Raw genomic sequence first — 16,650 nt, 5'->3', positions numbered from 1 at the left:
CTGGTGGTGTTGTGGAGGAGTGGGGTTAGAGCGACACTGTATAATGTGTGAAGAGGGACAGTTATGTTTGCTTACAAAGGTGAGGCTGGATCATGATTCGATGAGATGCCTTATTTGAATAAATGATGATGTATTACTCTCTATGAGTCCTCTGCCAGAACTATCACATAGGCTTCAATTTTGTCCATGTAGTGAGTCCCAGACCTGAACCCCACTGAACACCTTTGGGATGAATTGGATGTCGACTGCACGCCAGGGTCTATCACCCAACATCAGTGTCTGACCTCAGTGATGCTCTTGTGTCTGAATGGGAGCAAATGCATTCTGCCATACTCCAACATAAAGTGGAGCCTTTCCAGAAGAGTGGAAGATGTTGTAGCGGCAAAGAGTGGAATTAATCCCTATGGTTTTGAAATTAAATGTTCAAAAAGCACATATGAATGTTGGTGTTCAGGTGTCCACCAACTTTTGACCATATAGTGGATATATCTTTTGAGCTGTTTGGACTCTTAGATGAGAATACATGTTCACTGAACTGATGGACTGATGAATTCAACTGACCTGCTGCTTGTCTTCCAAAGACCTGGAAGATGTGGCTTCCTTGGCTTCCTTGCCAAGTTGATACGTTTCATGAAAAATGTGCATATTTTCGTTTCTTAGCTGGTAGATACAGTATAGGTACAGTAGGTGTAATTTGTTGGATTCAGGTTCTTCAGGTTCTTCAAACGTGATACAGTATAGGTACAGGCTCTTCAAACATGACTTCAAACTGACCCGTGACAAATTAGGTGTCATTTGTTGGGTTCAGGTTCTTCAAATGTGACTTACATTTTCCAAAAATATCGTTTGGAAAACAGAAGTCATGTTTGAAGAACCTGAACCCGACAAATTACTCCTACTGTACCTATTGTCATCTACAAAGGCCTATTAGTCATAGTTTTCCTGAGAACTTCTGACAGCAAGCCTGACAATGAAACAATTCAACTCTTGCTCCCTCTTAACCACCCTTTCAAAAAATCTTAACTTGCCGCAAATTTGCCTCTCATTATTTTCGCATGCAGATGAGCTTGTGATTCGCTGCAAATGTTTGGCAGAAGTTTACAGCTCTTCACCGGTAGTGGTGAACCTCCAGCAAACCTTTGGCAACAATGGACATTTTGCTGCAAGCTTTCCGCAAAGCTCATTTGGAAGGAAATGGTCCAATCAGAGGACTGCTGCTCAAAAATGATTTGTTTATGGGTGTACCTGGCAGACAGATGTTTCAGGGTTGCACAAGTCATTGTGTCCATTACACTGGCACTGAACACAGCAGCCAACGCCCGCTCTGGACGCAACACCACCAGTGTGCACCAACAGTCTGTAGAACCTGGCCGCACATTCCTGGACACACAAACACACACCTTGACAAGCATGCTCATACAGGAAAAAAATAGTCCTCTGTTGAAACCATAGCAACACTCCCTCTCAGTCTCTCTCTTCCAAATTAATCATGTCAATTTAGAACACCATCTGTTCAGGGTGAACTTGCTAAATGCCTGTTTAAAAATACTTTATTAACCACAGTATGTGGCGTTTCAGAGTTATGGCCATCTGTCTCCATGCAAACCCGTCCAGCCTGAATGTGAACAACTGTCACTTGCTGATCTGTAATCTGAGTTTAACACACTCTAGCTTCTTAAAGATCTAACACAGGCAGTTTGTGGGTGGAGACTGACAGTGAGATTCTTAAGACATTAAGACTCGGAAAAGCAGAAAACACTTTGATAATGTGTATGGTGCAATGATCTACACAGCTGTTCATACTTTGACATGTGGGCTGTTTTTCCAAGAGCTGTTGTTTTTCTATAAGAGCACATCAGCACCTATTAAAAGCAGTTTAATTATTGTGACAAGGACATCTCTGTACATCTATGTGGAAATTTCATTTCTTTAACTGTTTTATAGTTGTTTTTCTAGGCAATATTATGAACAACAGATGTGAGAAATCTTTGTGTGCTTTAATTCAGCTATAAAGTACAAAAGGTTGCACTGTACTGTGAATACAGGCATGGCTAAAGGCTGTTGTTAGGCACGACATTTAAAAGGCTAACTGGTCACCAGTTCTTTTAAGTTTTTCACCACTCTCAATCAATGTTTTTGTCATCACTATTTCATTTCAATAGTCCTGAAGTGTGACAAATGTATTTTTAAGAGTACAAACTTTCCATTGCAGTCTCTCAGGCCACATCTACACTAATCCTTTTAGTTGAAAACATGTTTTCAGTTTCATAAAATTTTCACAAGAATGCACAAAAGGAGATTGTTTTAGAAAACGTTCCATTTATGGTGGAGGAAAACGACATTCTAGTTTGGATGAGAAGCACAAATGCAGAGAAATTAATGTGTTTTTAAAACGAAAACACATGAGTGTGGACGTGGCCTCAAATTGGTCAATGGAAACTGCATGAAAAACATTTCCAATAAAATTTGAATAATGCTGTTTAAAGTAGTTAAAGATTGAGTTTTAATGTTTCTCTATTTCACAGTTCATGATGAAGAAAGACCATAGTGCAATTTCCACACTTTACTTGAAATTGCTAAAAACACAATTTGAATAGATTTTTTAATGCTTATGGACAGACAAATGAGGAAAATATATAAGAGAAAAAATGATTGGCCTTTGTCTTTGAGGACAGTAAAATTGCATGTCCCGTCAACTGCCGAATACCAATAAAATAATGTAGAAATATTACATTTACGTTGTTGATCACAACCTTCTGGCACATAACAAGCTCTTAAACGTCATATATAGTATATTGTGTAAATAATTCATTACCTCACAGGAGAGACCCGCGTATCCCAGAGGACAGTCACATTTCTTGATCTGATGGGCTATTTCACTGTCCTGTGAAGGTGTACCCACTTCTGCCACCTCCACAGAGATCTCAGAAATTCTGCTCGTCATCAACACACAAACTGAACCCATTTATACACAGGTGAGGTTTCTTTAATAGGTTCTGTTCCTCTATTGAACTTATTTAGAAATTTTTTGAGTATCCTGAGCAACCTGAAATGGTAGCATTTGCCTAACAAATGGCATGAGTCTGGGGGCGGGACTATCAGTCTGACCAATGCTAGTCAGGGGGAGTGTTCAGGTAACCTGTCTGAAAATAATCATTATTCATGCTATTCCGTTTGGTGACACTAAAGCCCAAAGTATACTTCAGAAAGACATGTACAGGACTCATGACGCAAATCTCGTTATCAGCAGAGTGTGCTAGCAGAGATTTTTCTAATTGTGCCTGGAATTATTTGCACGAATTAGTGGATCCACAAGGTGGCAATACTCACATTTGAGGGGGCCTGGGTAGCTCAGTGGTAAAATACACTGGCTACCACCCCTCATTTACTTTTAGATTACTATTGGTTAGATTTAGGTTAAAGTTTTAGGTTAGGGAGGAAGATTTTACTCATTAAGACCTCCATCTAATTTTCACTTTAAAAACCTCGTCTGATAACGACACCATTTCACTCGCTTTTGGCGCCCCTCGCTAATTTCAGAGTAAAACTGCAGCGAAACATGTAATAAAGCACGTAGTTTAGTATTGCAAAAATGTTGCCGCAGTCACGTAATGTTCATGAGACCAGGCTGGGATAATAAGACCATGTGAATGACTACACATGCTAAAAATTTCTGTAAACTATAAAACATAATCTGTCAGGTAACCAAAACTGTTTATGTGGTAACATCTAAATTAACTTGTTTTATTAAAGTCAAACATTATTTAATATGACTTCCTCAATCTGACTACATTAGTTTACACCAATGAAAGCAATTATGCACAGTTCACGTTTTGTACAGCGATTTGTTTTGTTTCAGTAAGAGAGAGAGAAAGCTGGAATCCCATTTCTGACTCTCCACTCTGATTGGCTCACCTCTCTCATGTCAGTCTCATGACGGGTCAGCTGGCCAATCTGAAGTGCTGGCATGTGGCGCATCATGACCTTGTCTCTCTTGGGGCCGCCCTTGATGATGACCTGGGGCTCATAGGAGGTGCGACCCATCTCATCGCGTGCCTCGTAATAAATCGCATACTTCAACTTGCCTCCATAAGCTGTTATCTGAAACACAAACCAACATCGAGCCTTGATGGATGAGACGGAAAGACAGTACTTTGTAAAGGTATACAGACCTTTAATTTCTCTCTGTGACATTTTGAGAGTTTACAATACATATCCAGTGTTCGGATGTGACAGGTGGCTGGTGTCCCTAAAAGCTTGTGGAGCAAATGGGGCAAAATCACATCAGAATAGTGTGTGGAACTGGTACATGCTTGCCTTAAAAATCTGCTATTGATACTAAAAGGTGCTCAAAATATTAAAACTGGGGTTACAAACAGCATATACATTTTTTTTTATTATTATGTTTTTTTATTCTTGTTAAAATACACTATATTGCCAAAAGTATTCGCTCATCTGCCTTTAGACACATATGAACTTAAGTGACATCCCATTCTTAATCCATAGGGTTTAATATGACGTCGGCCCACCCTTTGCAGCTATAACAGCTTCAACTCTTCTGGGAAGGCTTTCCACAAGGTTTAGGAGTGTGTTTATGGGAATTTTTGACCATTCTTCCAGAAGCGCATTTGTGAGGTCAGACACTGATGTTGGACGAGAAGGCCTGGCTCGCAGTCTTCGCTCTAATTCATCCCAAAGGTGCTCTATCGGGTTGAGGTCAGGACTCTGTGCAGGCCAGTCAAGTTCTTCTACACCAAACTCGCTCATCCATGTCTTTATGGACCTTGCTTTGTGCACTGGTGCGCAGTCATGTTGGAACAGGAAGGGGCCATCCCCAAACTGTTCCCACAAAGTTGGGAGCATGGAATTGTCCAAAATCTCTTGGTATGCTGAAGCATTCAGAGTTCCTTTCACTGGAACTAAGGGGCCAAGCCCAGCTCCTGAAAAACAACCCCACACCATAATCCCCCCTCCACCAAACTTCACAGTTGGCACAATGCAGTCAGACAAGTACTGTTCTCCTGGCAACCGCCAAACCCAGACTCGTCCATCAGATTGCCAGATGGAGAAGCGTGATTCGTCACTCCAGAGAACGCGTCTCCACTGCTCTAGAGTCCAGTGGCGGCGTGCTTTACACCACTGCATCCGACGCTTTGCATTGCACTTGGTGATGTATGGCTTGGATGCAGCTGCTCGGCCATGGAAACCCATTCCATGAAACTCTCTACGTACTGTTCTTGAGCTAATCTGAAGGCCACATGAACTTCGGAGGTCTGTAGTGATTGACTCTGCAGAAAGTTGGCGACCTCTGCGCACTATGCGCCTCAGCATCCGCTGACCCCGCTCTGTCATTTTACGTGGCCTACCACTTCGTGGCTGAGTTGCTGTCATTCCCAATCGCTTCCACTTTGTTTTAATACCACTGACAGTTGACTGTGGAATATTTAGTAGCGAGGAAATTTCCCGACTGGACTATAGTGTATGTTGATTTATATTAACAGAGATAGGTATGTATTTTAAAGAAGGATAGCACAAGGAAACTTTTTAAGCAAAGCATTTCCCAAAATAAGGTTTCAATTTATAAAACAATAAATACACTGTTTAAAATAAAGGCAAAAAGTATTTAAAGCATTTTCTGGTTCTCAAGCATTAGTTGAACATGTTCATAGTTCATGAGATTAACTACTTCCAGATATTTTTCAGTGTGGTTCCAGTGTCAATTTCACTGTCAAATACTTCTGAGGCCACTCTGTAATATTATAAATATATGCATAATAATTTATGTGTACAGGAAAGTTGTCATACACGGTTTACTCCAGCGAATATTTCTTAGAGGTTTATTTTTGAGAGTCATTTTGGCATTGCCACAAAATCTTGGCTACAAAAATGCTTTTGAACATACTGACCATTCTTGCACAGGTAAAAAGATACCGTTCATTGAACACACCTTGACCTTCTGTGACAACAAGCCCCAACAGCACACACATTGTCACACTACATGGGGCAAGTTGTCACAATGGAACCTGCCACTAAACAGTGGTGTAGATTTCATGCAATCACTGGGGGTTGACGCCAGCATTTAACAACCTATTGTACACTTTTCAGCTAAATTTAAAAGTAAAACAATTATGAAGTACAAAATGATTGATGAAACAACACAACTGAATAGGTAATACACAAAAATATGTAGGTCTAAAGTTTTTAAGTAAACAACAAATATTGTAATTGATAAATTGTATTTTGTATATAAATTATATAAAATGTATATTGTAAATTGTAAGGGTGGAATTCACAAAAATGACTGTAATTTAAGACATTAGGTGTTTGAAATCAAGTTGGACTTTGGACTCCAAATCTTATCGTTACTGAACCTTTGTGACAACTTCCCCACATGACATCTTGCTCAGGTCCCCTCTATATAAAATGTTGAATGATTTTTTAATTGTAAATTTAAATATATTAACATTTTACAATAAGGTTCCATTAACATTAGTTAACAGCATTAGTTAACATGAACTAACAATGAACAATTCTTAATGTTAATGTTAAACATATACAAATACATTTTAAAATAAATACAAATTATTATCTAATATTAATAGTTAATGCACTATGAACTAACATTAACTAATAATGGCAATTGTGATTTTATTAACTAACATTAACAAAGATTAATTAATGCTGTAAAAAATATATATTATATATATTACATATATATGTTCATGATACCTAATGCATTAACTAATGTTAACGAATGAAACCTTACTGTAAAGTGTTACCAATATATTGTATAAATAATACAAATATACTTTATTTTTAATATTTTTAATATTTAAATATTAAAGAAATTATGTTTCTTGATATGCAGAATGAGGTATAACAGAGAAAGAATGGCAATCTAACCATGAATCCTATGAATTCTTTGGGAAGTCTCCAGTAGTACAGCCCACTCAGATGCTGACGGACCACATCAGCGTTAGCGATGATATCCGGATGCTGGAATCTCATGCCTGCTGTGCTCTCCTGTGCATTGCTTTTGTCCACTAGAGGAAGAACTGTCTGCTCCGGCATCAGAGTCAACTACAGGAGAAGAGCAGAACACATCTCAATGCAAAAAACAAAACAAAAAAAAAAACAAAAATGGAAGCGTAGCAGTAGTTCGGTGAGGAAGACTCATAGTAGCGTTATACTATTCTTTAAATTCAGGCATCCCATCCAATCATAATCCAGTATCTGTTTTCTGTGAGGAAGACACATAGTAGCATTAAACTATTCTTTCAATTCAGGCATCTCATTCAATCATAATCCAGCATCTGTTTTTAGTGAGGAAGACTCATAGTAGCATTATACTATTCTTTCAATTCAGGCATCTCATCCAATCATAATCCAGCATCTGTTTTCTGCGAGGAAGACTCATTGTATCATTATACTATTCTTTCAATTCAGGCATCTCATCCAATCATAATCCAGCATCTGCTTTATAAACTCTGCAGCAGTCTTTCATCGCTCGTTATGTGCATTGCTTTCACACTCACATGTGAGCGAAACACACAATCATGGTACATGCTATGCCTTCGCTTTCCACGCAAACAGTCGCTTCATATTTTGATTATACATCACTTGGTTTACTCACCACAATGTTCACGCTCAGTGCAGTTGGTCTGAATCACCGAGATACTCAAGTCCTCTGGTTATTCTTTATTTTTTTGGGTGGGGGGGTGGGCACAATTGTCAATGCATCTAGCTGGTGGTTACTGGGGTTTAGGCTTTTCTGCTATAGTTCTCAATTCACTAGTCTGTTCATCATATTCCTTATACTACATCAGTATCGCTTTTCAAGCAGCAATGTTTCATTTTACAAGTGTACTCAGTGTACACCCATATCATGTTAAAGTAAGTGAGAACACTGCACGTTCTGTTAGCTGTGGTGGCCGCGTCACACAGTTAGCCGAGCTCAGGTTCACATTGTTCATCTGTTTACAACAGTGTTTGCATGCCCGAGTATACTCATGCACTGGGGAATCAGAATTCAATTCATGCACATTGATTATGCATAGTACTTCAGTGTACGTGGTCTGATTATCTCCATTAAGTTAAGATGATACTTCTTGTGTTCTGCTTGTCACTCCTAATGCAAATTGCCAAAAACATTTTCGTTGTATGTCTACATTCACTGTTCTCTTTTAAAGGGAAAGTATCATCTGTTGCTGTTTCCATTTGGTGGGCTATTGCACAAAAACATTACTGAATTACAGTCAAATAACAGGAAAGTATGCATGGGTCATTATCAAATATCAAACATATCCCTTGCCTTTCAGTCATGATAAAAGTCTACACGCTGCGAGGTGGTAATCGGATGTGGTGCAAGCTGCAAGGCAGTTGTCTGTGTTCTGCGATGGTCATTGAATAACATATAACATGTGATGAAGGGGCATTTCTAGTGACCCCCTAGGGTAAGAAGGTGCCCACCTTGGGAGTTGTTGCCCTACGCAGACTGTGTAATATGTATGTTCAGAGAGAGGCGGTACAGTTGCTATGTCATGTGAACATTTTACAGCAAATAATTATTTTATGATTTGATTGATTTAGTTTGATCAGTGGAGTGTGTTGTTATGCTTTTTACACAATCTTACAATGAATATTTTAGAGAATTTGTCATTGCTGTTCCTCACTATTGTTTCAACAGAGTTTTACCCTCTGCCTTTGTGGAGAAAATGGAACTGAATTGTAGGATCAGTATTTTGTAAATTGGGAACTCATCTATTTTGAGTATGACCTTGCTTATTTTCCTCAACACATCAATAACCAAATTTAACAGGGGTGTTATACATTTTTTATATTGCTATTGTTCTCTAAGCTCTGTACCTGGTTCAGTTACTTACATCTGCTGGTCAAACATTAAATGCTCCTACTAAATACTTCTACTATGTACACTGACAACATCTCATTATTAGATAAGTGATGGTATTTTTTGCTACTGTTTTGGCATAATACTGTTTTGGGATTTGCACTTCTTTCAAAGCAGTTACCGAATATTCAGTTGATAAAGCTTCATGTCATGGATCATGCAAATATGTTGTTGGTTTTGACACAGGCTTCAACAATGTTATTCTTTTCATGGGTATTGCACAATGTTCACCCTATTCAGGGATCAGACACATCATAAGCATTGTTGTCCTTATCAAGGGTATTTCACAAACAATGCTCCCCTTTTCAAGGGCTTGAACGCATTCTGTAGCTAAGCACTGGTTATCCTTTTCAAGGATATTGCACAACCAGTGCTTGCCCTATTCAGGGCTCAGACGTGTCATAAGCATTGCTATCCTTTTCAAGGGGATGGAGTGCAACTCCCAATGCAGGGGTCTCCAGACGCATTTTTCTAAGTGTCAAACTACTTTTAACTTGACACAGCTTTAACTTGTAAAACGGTGCGTTTATGATGCAGCACAACCAAAGTGAGACACTCTGCCTGACACATGTGTACATTGACGTGTCCTTAGAATAGCCCTTTTAATAAATCTATCATCTATAGATTAACAATAACAGATTGATGGATTTAATTGCAAAATTGATTGCTGTGGACTGTAGGCCTATAATAGATTTATGTTCAATGATATGGAAAAAACAATATATTGCCTTCTTAACCACCTGAGACCCGAGCAGGACTGCTGTGTTCATTTTCCATTCACTTTTCTTTTTTTTTTGGAAGAGCATATTGTTGTTTTTTTACATTTATGTCCTCATATGGGGACAGCGGGACTAAATTGTGAAATTTGAAATAATACCAAGCTATAGAAAGTCAGATTTTCTAAAAAAAAATCATATTGTTTATTTTGTTTACAGGAGTGTTGGTTATTCATGTTTTTGAGATGTTACAGACATTATAGCTGATTTTCTGTAAAGCTGTTTGGTAACAATGTGTATTGGAAAGAGCAAAATAAAAAACGGTACAAATAAAAATGATTTTACTTGATTTGACATTTATGTTACAATGTTTTTTTCTACTTTGGAAACAAAATCTCAATGTTCCCTCTTTGCACTGTCAAACAAACAAGTGATAGCCAGTGCTAATTATTTATGCTAAAGGTTTAAATGAAGAGTTTAATTTATGATAATTCCTTTAAAGATATGTTTGTATATAAATCGAACATGGTATTTGTTTGTTCTTGAACAAAGACTTGATATTTGCCAAAAAAATTATTAAAATTTCAATTGTGTTAAAATATTTCTACATAAGAAGATGTAAATATGATATGATATGCATTGCATGTTGAAACAGAATGTTTTGAAATATGTGTTGCACACCCTTTATATAATGTAACATATATGATTTAGCAGAGATGATATACAGTATATTGATGTGTTATATATGTTTTTATTGATGGTATTTATGTACAGCACACTCAGTATTGGTGTAGTTTGATCAGGTGACTAATGTGATATCATGTGATCTACACTATTTAAGATGGCGGTTTTGTGATTGTGTTTTAAGTCTCAGGAAGAGCAATATGCTTGAAACATCACTTCTTGTCCATTAAAGATCCTGTGTATAGGAGCTGTTCAGGTGTGCATTTCCTTTTTTTTTTTTCTGTTTTGGATCATTTGTTTTTTACCCAAACCTATCATATTTCTTCTAAAGACATGGATATATGAATGAATGAACGTTAAATGTATATAGTGCTTTTCTGACACTACACTCAAAGCACAGTGAACAGGGGACTCTCCTCAACCACAACCAGTGTGCAGCATCCACCTGGATGATGCTACGGCAGCCATAATGCGCAAGTACTCTCAACACACACCACACACTAGTTGTTGGTGGAGAGGAGAGAGTGGAGTGATAGAGCCAATTAATAGATGGGGATTATTAGGAAGCCATGATTGATAAGGGCCAATGGGAGGAATTTGGCCAGGACACCAGGGTTACACCCCTACTCTATTCGAGAAGTGTCCTGGGATTTTTAATGACCACAGGGGGTGTGTCTCGTTTGGAAGGCTGCATGCTAGGTAGGACGCATCCTTTGAAGGCTGTGGTATACCGAGCGTTCTCCTTTAAACAAGTCTTGTTTAAACGAGATGGCCTTTGTAGGACAAACAGAAACGGAACGTAACATGGTTGCTATGACAGCACGCCACACTTTAACAAGCGCCAGCGCTTTGAGTGAGAAGGGAACAAAGTCCCTTTAGAAGGGAATGTATGAGGTAAAATTTAGGAGAGTTATAATGATGTAAAGAGAAAAGAAAATAGATTTTACAGGTGTACAGTGGCATGCAAAAGTTTGGGCACCCCTGATCAAAATTTCTGTTGCTGTGAATAGCTAAGCGAGCAAAAGATGGCCTGATTTCCAAAAGGCTTAAAGTTAAAGAAGCAATCCTCTTTTCATCATCAGCTTTTTGACAGATGGTGTGATGTTTGCTTCCAGAATTTGCTGGTATTTAATTTAATCCATTCTTTCCTCTATCAGTGAAATGTTCCCCTGTGCCACTGGCATCAACACAAGCCCAAAGCAAGATCGATCCACCCCCGTGCTTAACATTTGGAGAGGTGTTCTTTTCATGAAATTCTGCACCCATTTTTCTCCAAACATACCTTTGCTCATTGCGGCCAAAAAGTTATATTTTAACTTCATCAGTCTGCAGGACTTGTTTCCAAAATGCATCGGGCTTGTTTAGATGTTCATTTGCAAACTTCTGACGCTGAAATTTGTGGTGAGGATGCAGGAAATGTTTTCTTCTCATGACTCTTCCATGAAGGTCAGCACGTCCTGCTGGATTTTTTCCTCATAACAGTGGAAACAATTTAAAATACTCTGTCATTTTTGGGCATACAGATAAGTGTAAGACATCATTAGAGACTATAAAGGGTCTACTTTTATTTGTTACACTCACAATAACAACAAAATCTTGTGCTTTTGTAAAATAAAGAAAATAAACAGGGTGCGCTTTCAGCCATCTCTGTCTCTGCGAGCACCTTTCTGAAACACGTCACAAAAATGAACTGAAACTCTGTGAATACTTATCAGACAAACATGAAACATATGTCTAAAGAAAGCTTAAAATGTCTACTTTTAAATAAAACAATTCAAATTTAAAACAAATATTCTCCTGCAATGTAATCTGTATGAAACAAAGCGATGTACAGTTTCTCCTTGCTCAGCTAATTATCGCTAATGTGATCACACCCACCAGCAGAGCGCGCTATTCATACGGTAATGTGCTGAGGCAATCAAATGGTAAACGCCCCCAATAATGCCTTAAAAAGCATCAAATTCATTCATTTTCTGCACGTTTGGAAGATGGAACGCTACACAGGTGAGGAAGTGTTCACATTTTCCTCAGAAGGAGAGCGGGACTCCGATGAACGTTTGTATTTTGAAGAGAGACTTGATCCAGCCGTGGATACAATTTCAGATGAGTAAGTCTTTGCTTACATTAGTTAACATGCTATTTTATATAAACATGTACATACTTTACTATTTGGACTATTTCCAGACTTGCCAGCCAGGATTCAGAGTACTGAAATTTGAAATATATCCTAATTGGCAAGTTTTATTTACATTTAAATGTTGATTCGGCTAAAGCAGGTATTTAAATTGTATGCTGTATGATATGAAATATATGTAATATGATATAAAAATAATATGAATGTTTAGATTATATTTTAACTAGTGTTTATGCTGCCTCATTATCATCAACAAAGCTTGTGCTTGCAAATATCTGTTCGGGTGTAAATGTGTAAAATGTGCTGTAAATATACCCATATTAGCAAATCAGCATATTAGAATGATTTCTGAAGGATCATGTGACACTGAAGACTGCAGTAATGATGCTGAAAATTCAGCTTTGATCACAGGAATAAATTGCATTTTACAATATATTCAAATAGAAAACAGTTATTTTAAATTGTAAAAATATTTCACAATATCACTGTTTTTGCTGTATTTTGGATCAAATAAATGCAGCCTTGTTGAGCAGAAGAGACTTCTTTTAAAAACATTTAAAAAATCTTACAGATCTAAAACTTTTAAACGGTAGTGTAGGTCTAAAGTTTTTAAGTAAAGTCTTTATGTAAAGAAAATGTATAGTCAGATTACTTCTTTTAACTTAAACTTGATTTTGTGAATAAACTACAAACAATACATTCAATCATTAAGTCTCCTCACATTCATTCTCTCTCAGGGGAGGGGTCTTTGTCTCCGCAGGTGTAAATCACATCAATATTCATGATCATCCAAGCTTCCTCGCATATGGCCTTTCTAACACTAAAAGTGTCTTACAAAAGTTAAATGACTATATTGTTTTGTATGAATGAGTGATCAGGATGGTTTTCACATCATTTTGTAGCAAAAACTCTACGCTAAAAGATCCAGTTCTCAAAAGTCTCGTGAACAAATATTTAGTATGTGTTATATGGCCTTATTTCAGTGACTTTAAATTTTTGTTTTTTCAAAAACCATGCATAAACTTTATTTTCTCAAAAATACAAACATGATCATACAAGTTGCTCACATATTATTGTAGCCCAGTTTGTGCCTAATACAGTGTTATCAGACTTTAGCCATTAATATGTTTTTAAGCAACTGAAAAAAGCACAAATGTCAAGGCATGTCAAAACTTCTCCAGGGCCCAAAATACCCTCAGACCCCAGAGGGTTAAGGTCTTTTGCAGTCAAACAGGGGTTTTGATTTGCCTTTTTAGCAATCCTACAAGGGGTTCTCTCTGAAAGTTTTCTTGGTCTTCCAGGCCTCAACTTGAACTCCACCATTCCTGTTAACTGCCATTTCTTAATTACATTATGAACTGAGGAAACGGCTACCTGAAAACGCTTTGCTATCTTCTTATATCCCTCTCCTGTTTTGTGGGCATCAATTATTTTAATTTTCAGAGTGCCAGGCAGCTGCTTAGAGGAGCCCATGGCTGCTGATTGTTGGGACAAGATTTAAGGAGTCAGAGTATGTATAAAGCTTTTAATTTTGCATCACCTGGCCTTTCCAAATGATGACTGTGAACAAGCCATAGCCCTAACAATCTAATTAAGTTCTGAGACCTTGGTAAAAGTTATCTGATAGCTCAAATCTCTTGGGGTGCCCAAACTTTTGCATGGTGCTCCTTTCCCTTTTTTCACTTTAAAATTGTACAAAATAAAAATAATACACTAATATTGCTTAAAATGTTGAAAAGAATGTTTCATCTTTAACTTTATACCTTTAGGAGATCAGTTCGTCTTCTACTCACTTAACTATTCACAGCAACAGAAATTTTGACCAGAGGTGCCAAAACTTTTGCATGCCACTATACTTTTAGTCTAATACTTTATTTTAATTATATATTAATGTAATTATACATATTATATACTCTGCACCCATCTACTGAGGTACTTCAGCTTGGGAATTGACATTATTTGTGTTTGAACATCATTGTAGAGCCGAGGAGGGCGGGGCCGGGTTGGAATGAGACACACCCGGTCCCCAATCAGCCTGATGGGGCGCGCGAGGGATAAAGGTGGCCGGGGACGACAGTTCGAGAGAGAGAGAATTACAGACAGCTGTGCTGGGGTTTTAGTTGTGTGTTTTTGGTTGTGTTTTTGGGTTAATAAATTATTATTTAAGTTGTCAAGCCGGTTCTCGCCTCCTCCTTTCCTCGAAACCCCCTTACACTGGTGCCGAAACCCGGGAAGGAGGAGGGATTCCCGTCGCAGAGTCCTCAACACTGCCGTCCACCCAGGGGAGCGCTGCTGCCGTCCGACAGGGGACGGAGTAGCCCGACTACCCGGACGCGGGGAACGGCCGCCGTCCGCGAGGCGAGTGGGGACGGGACTCCCCGACCGCCTGGAGCGAGGGAGCCGCTGCCGGGGGCGGAGGAGTGCCCTGCCGTCCCCCGGGAACGCGGAGGGGTCGAGAGAAGACTGCCGTCCGCGGGGGGGAGGAGGGAAGTGACTCCCCGACCGCCTGGAGTGGTAGGGCCGCTGCCAGGGGCAGAGGAGAGTCCCCACGGGACGCCGGGAACACGGAGGGGCGTTCTGTCCGCTGGGGGTCGGAGGTCTGACTCAGGTCCGCCCGGGGAGGAGCGGCTGCAGTCCGCCTGAGAGGGTGGAGTAGTGATCGAGGACCACGTGACGGCGCATCAGAGAACCGGTGAGTTTCTTTTTCTCTCTCTCCTCTCTCTCTCTCTGCTGCTCCGTGTTGGCCTTTCCCTCGCCATTTTGTGTTGCTGTTTTTTTTTTCCCCTCCTGTCTCCTCCCAGGTCGAGGAAGGCGGGGAGGACCCGCCGGCAGTCGGGGCATAAGGCACGCCCCCCCACCCAGAGAGGAAGGGTGAGGGGGGGGATGTACGTCATGCCGGGGGCTCCCCGGCCTGAGGCAACGCCGGGAGGAGTGTAGAGCCAAGGAGGGCGGGGCCGGGTTGGAATGAGACACACCCGGTCCCCAATCAGCCTGATGGGGCGCGCGAGGGATAAAGGTGGCCGGGGACGACAGTTCGAGAGAGAGAGAATTACAGACAGCTGTGCTGGGGTTTTAGTTGTGTGTTTTTGGTTGTGTTTTTGGGTTAATAAATTATTATTTAAGTTGTCAAGCCGGTTCTCGCCGCCTCCTTTCCTCGAAACCCCCTTACAATCATATTTATTGGCAAATTGGCATAATGTTTTTTTAGACATTTCCTTTGAAGCAAAGAATTGTGGGTTGTGAGTGCCCACAAAGGATAAACCTCATGCATCCTCTGAATTCCCATGACAGAAGGTTACATTCAAAATGTCCTACTCACTTTTTTGAAACAAGACAGCCTCAATGACACATACAGCCAACAAATGCAACCTCCAGGGGAGGCAGCCAGAGAGTCAGGATCTCAGTTTAACATTTCATCCTTTTAACAGTATAGCATCCCCATCACTCTACTGGGGCATTAGGATCCACACAGCTCACAGGGTGAGCACCCTCTGCTGGACTCCCTAATACCCCTTCCAACAGCAACCTCAGTTTTCCCAGGAGGTCTCCCATCCAGGTACTGACCAGGCTCAGCCCTGCTTAGCTTCAGTAGGCAACCAGTCTTGAGCTACAGAGTGATATGGCTGCTGGTTCCACTGAAGTCAAATGGATTACTTTTATGCTGCCTTCATGTAATTTTTGGAGATTCAAAGTTCTAGCCACCATTCACTTGCACTGTTCAGACCTACAGAGCTGAAATATTCTTCAAAACAATCTTCAGTTGTGTTCTGCAGAAGAAAGTCATACACATCTGGGATATCATAAGAGTAAATTAAATTACTTTTTAATAGCTAGTAGAATAGCTAGAGAATTTTTATTTTTGGGTGAACTTTTCCTTTAAGTATTGACAGCAGTGAATTCCCAACACTCTTTAGTTCTTGTAAAAAATTATTCCAGTTTGCTCAAATTATCACACAAAAATCACTAGCCGTGTTTCAAGAAGTAAAATGTCTTTCATGATTCATTTTTGTGTATATTGAGAAGCATATGCTGCTAGATGTGTGTGTGTGAGAGAGAAAGGAACCCCACAGGGTGACTAAACGACCCTCACAACAACACACAATCTCACGACTCACTGACTTAGAAAAAATCTCTCCTTTCCCATAAATGAGCTAAAGGATTCGCAACTCCTCCCTGACAGCAAACAAATTTGGATTAACTTTGACTGC

General features: G+C 39.5%; 1 pseudogene; it reads right to left on the bottom strand.

Annotated features, from left to right (window-relative positions):
* The window catches only part of LOC127416017 (laminin subunit alpha-2-like), a 336,769-nt pseudogene that overhangs the window by 95,960 nt on the left and 224,159 nt on the right, over positions 1-16,650 (bottom strand).

This window comes from Myxocyprinus asiaticus, chromosome 25 (genome assembly GCF_019703515.2).
Source record: "Myxocyprinus asiaticus isolate MX2 ecotype Aquarium Trade chromosome 25, UBuf_Myxa_2, whole genome shotgun sequence".
In the NCBI taxonomy this organism is placed as follows: Eukaryota; Metazoa; Chordata; class Actinopteri; order Cypriniformes; family Catostomidae; genus Myxocyprinus; species Myxocyprinus asiaticus.
This window is presented reverse-complemented; position numbering and strand designations above follow the sequence as displayed.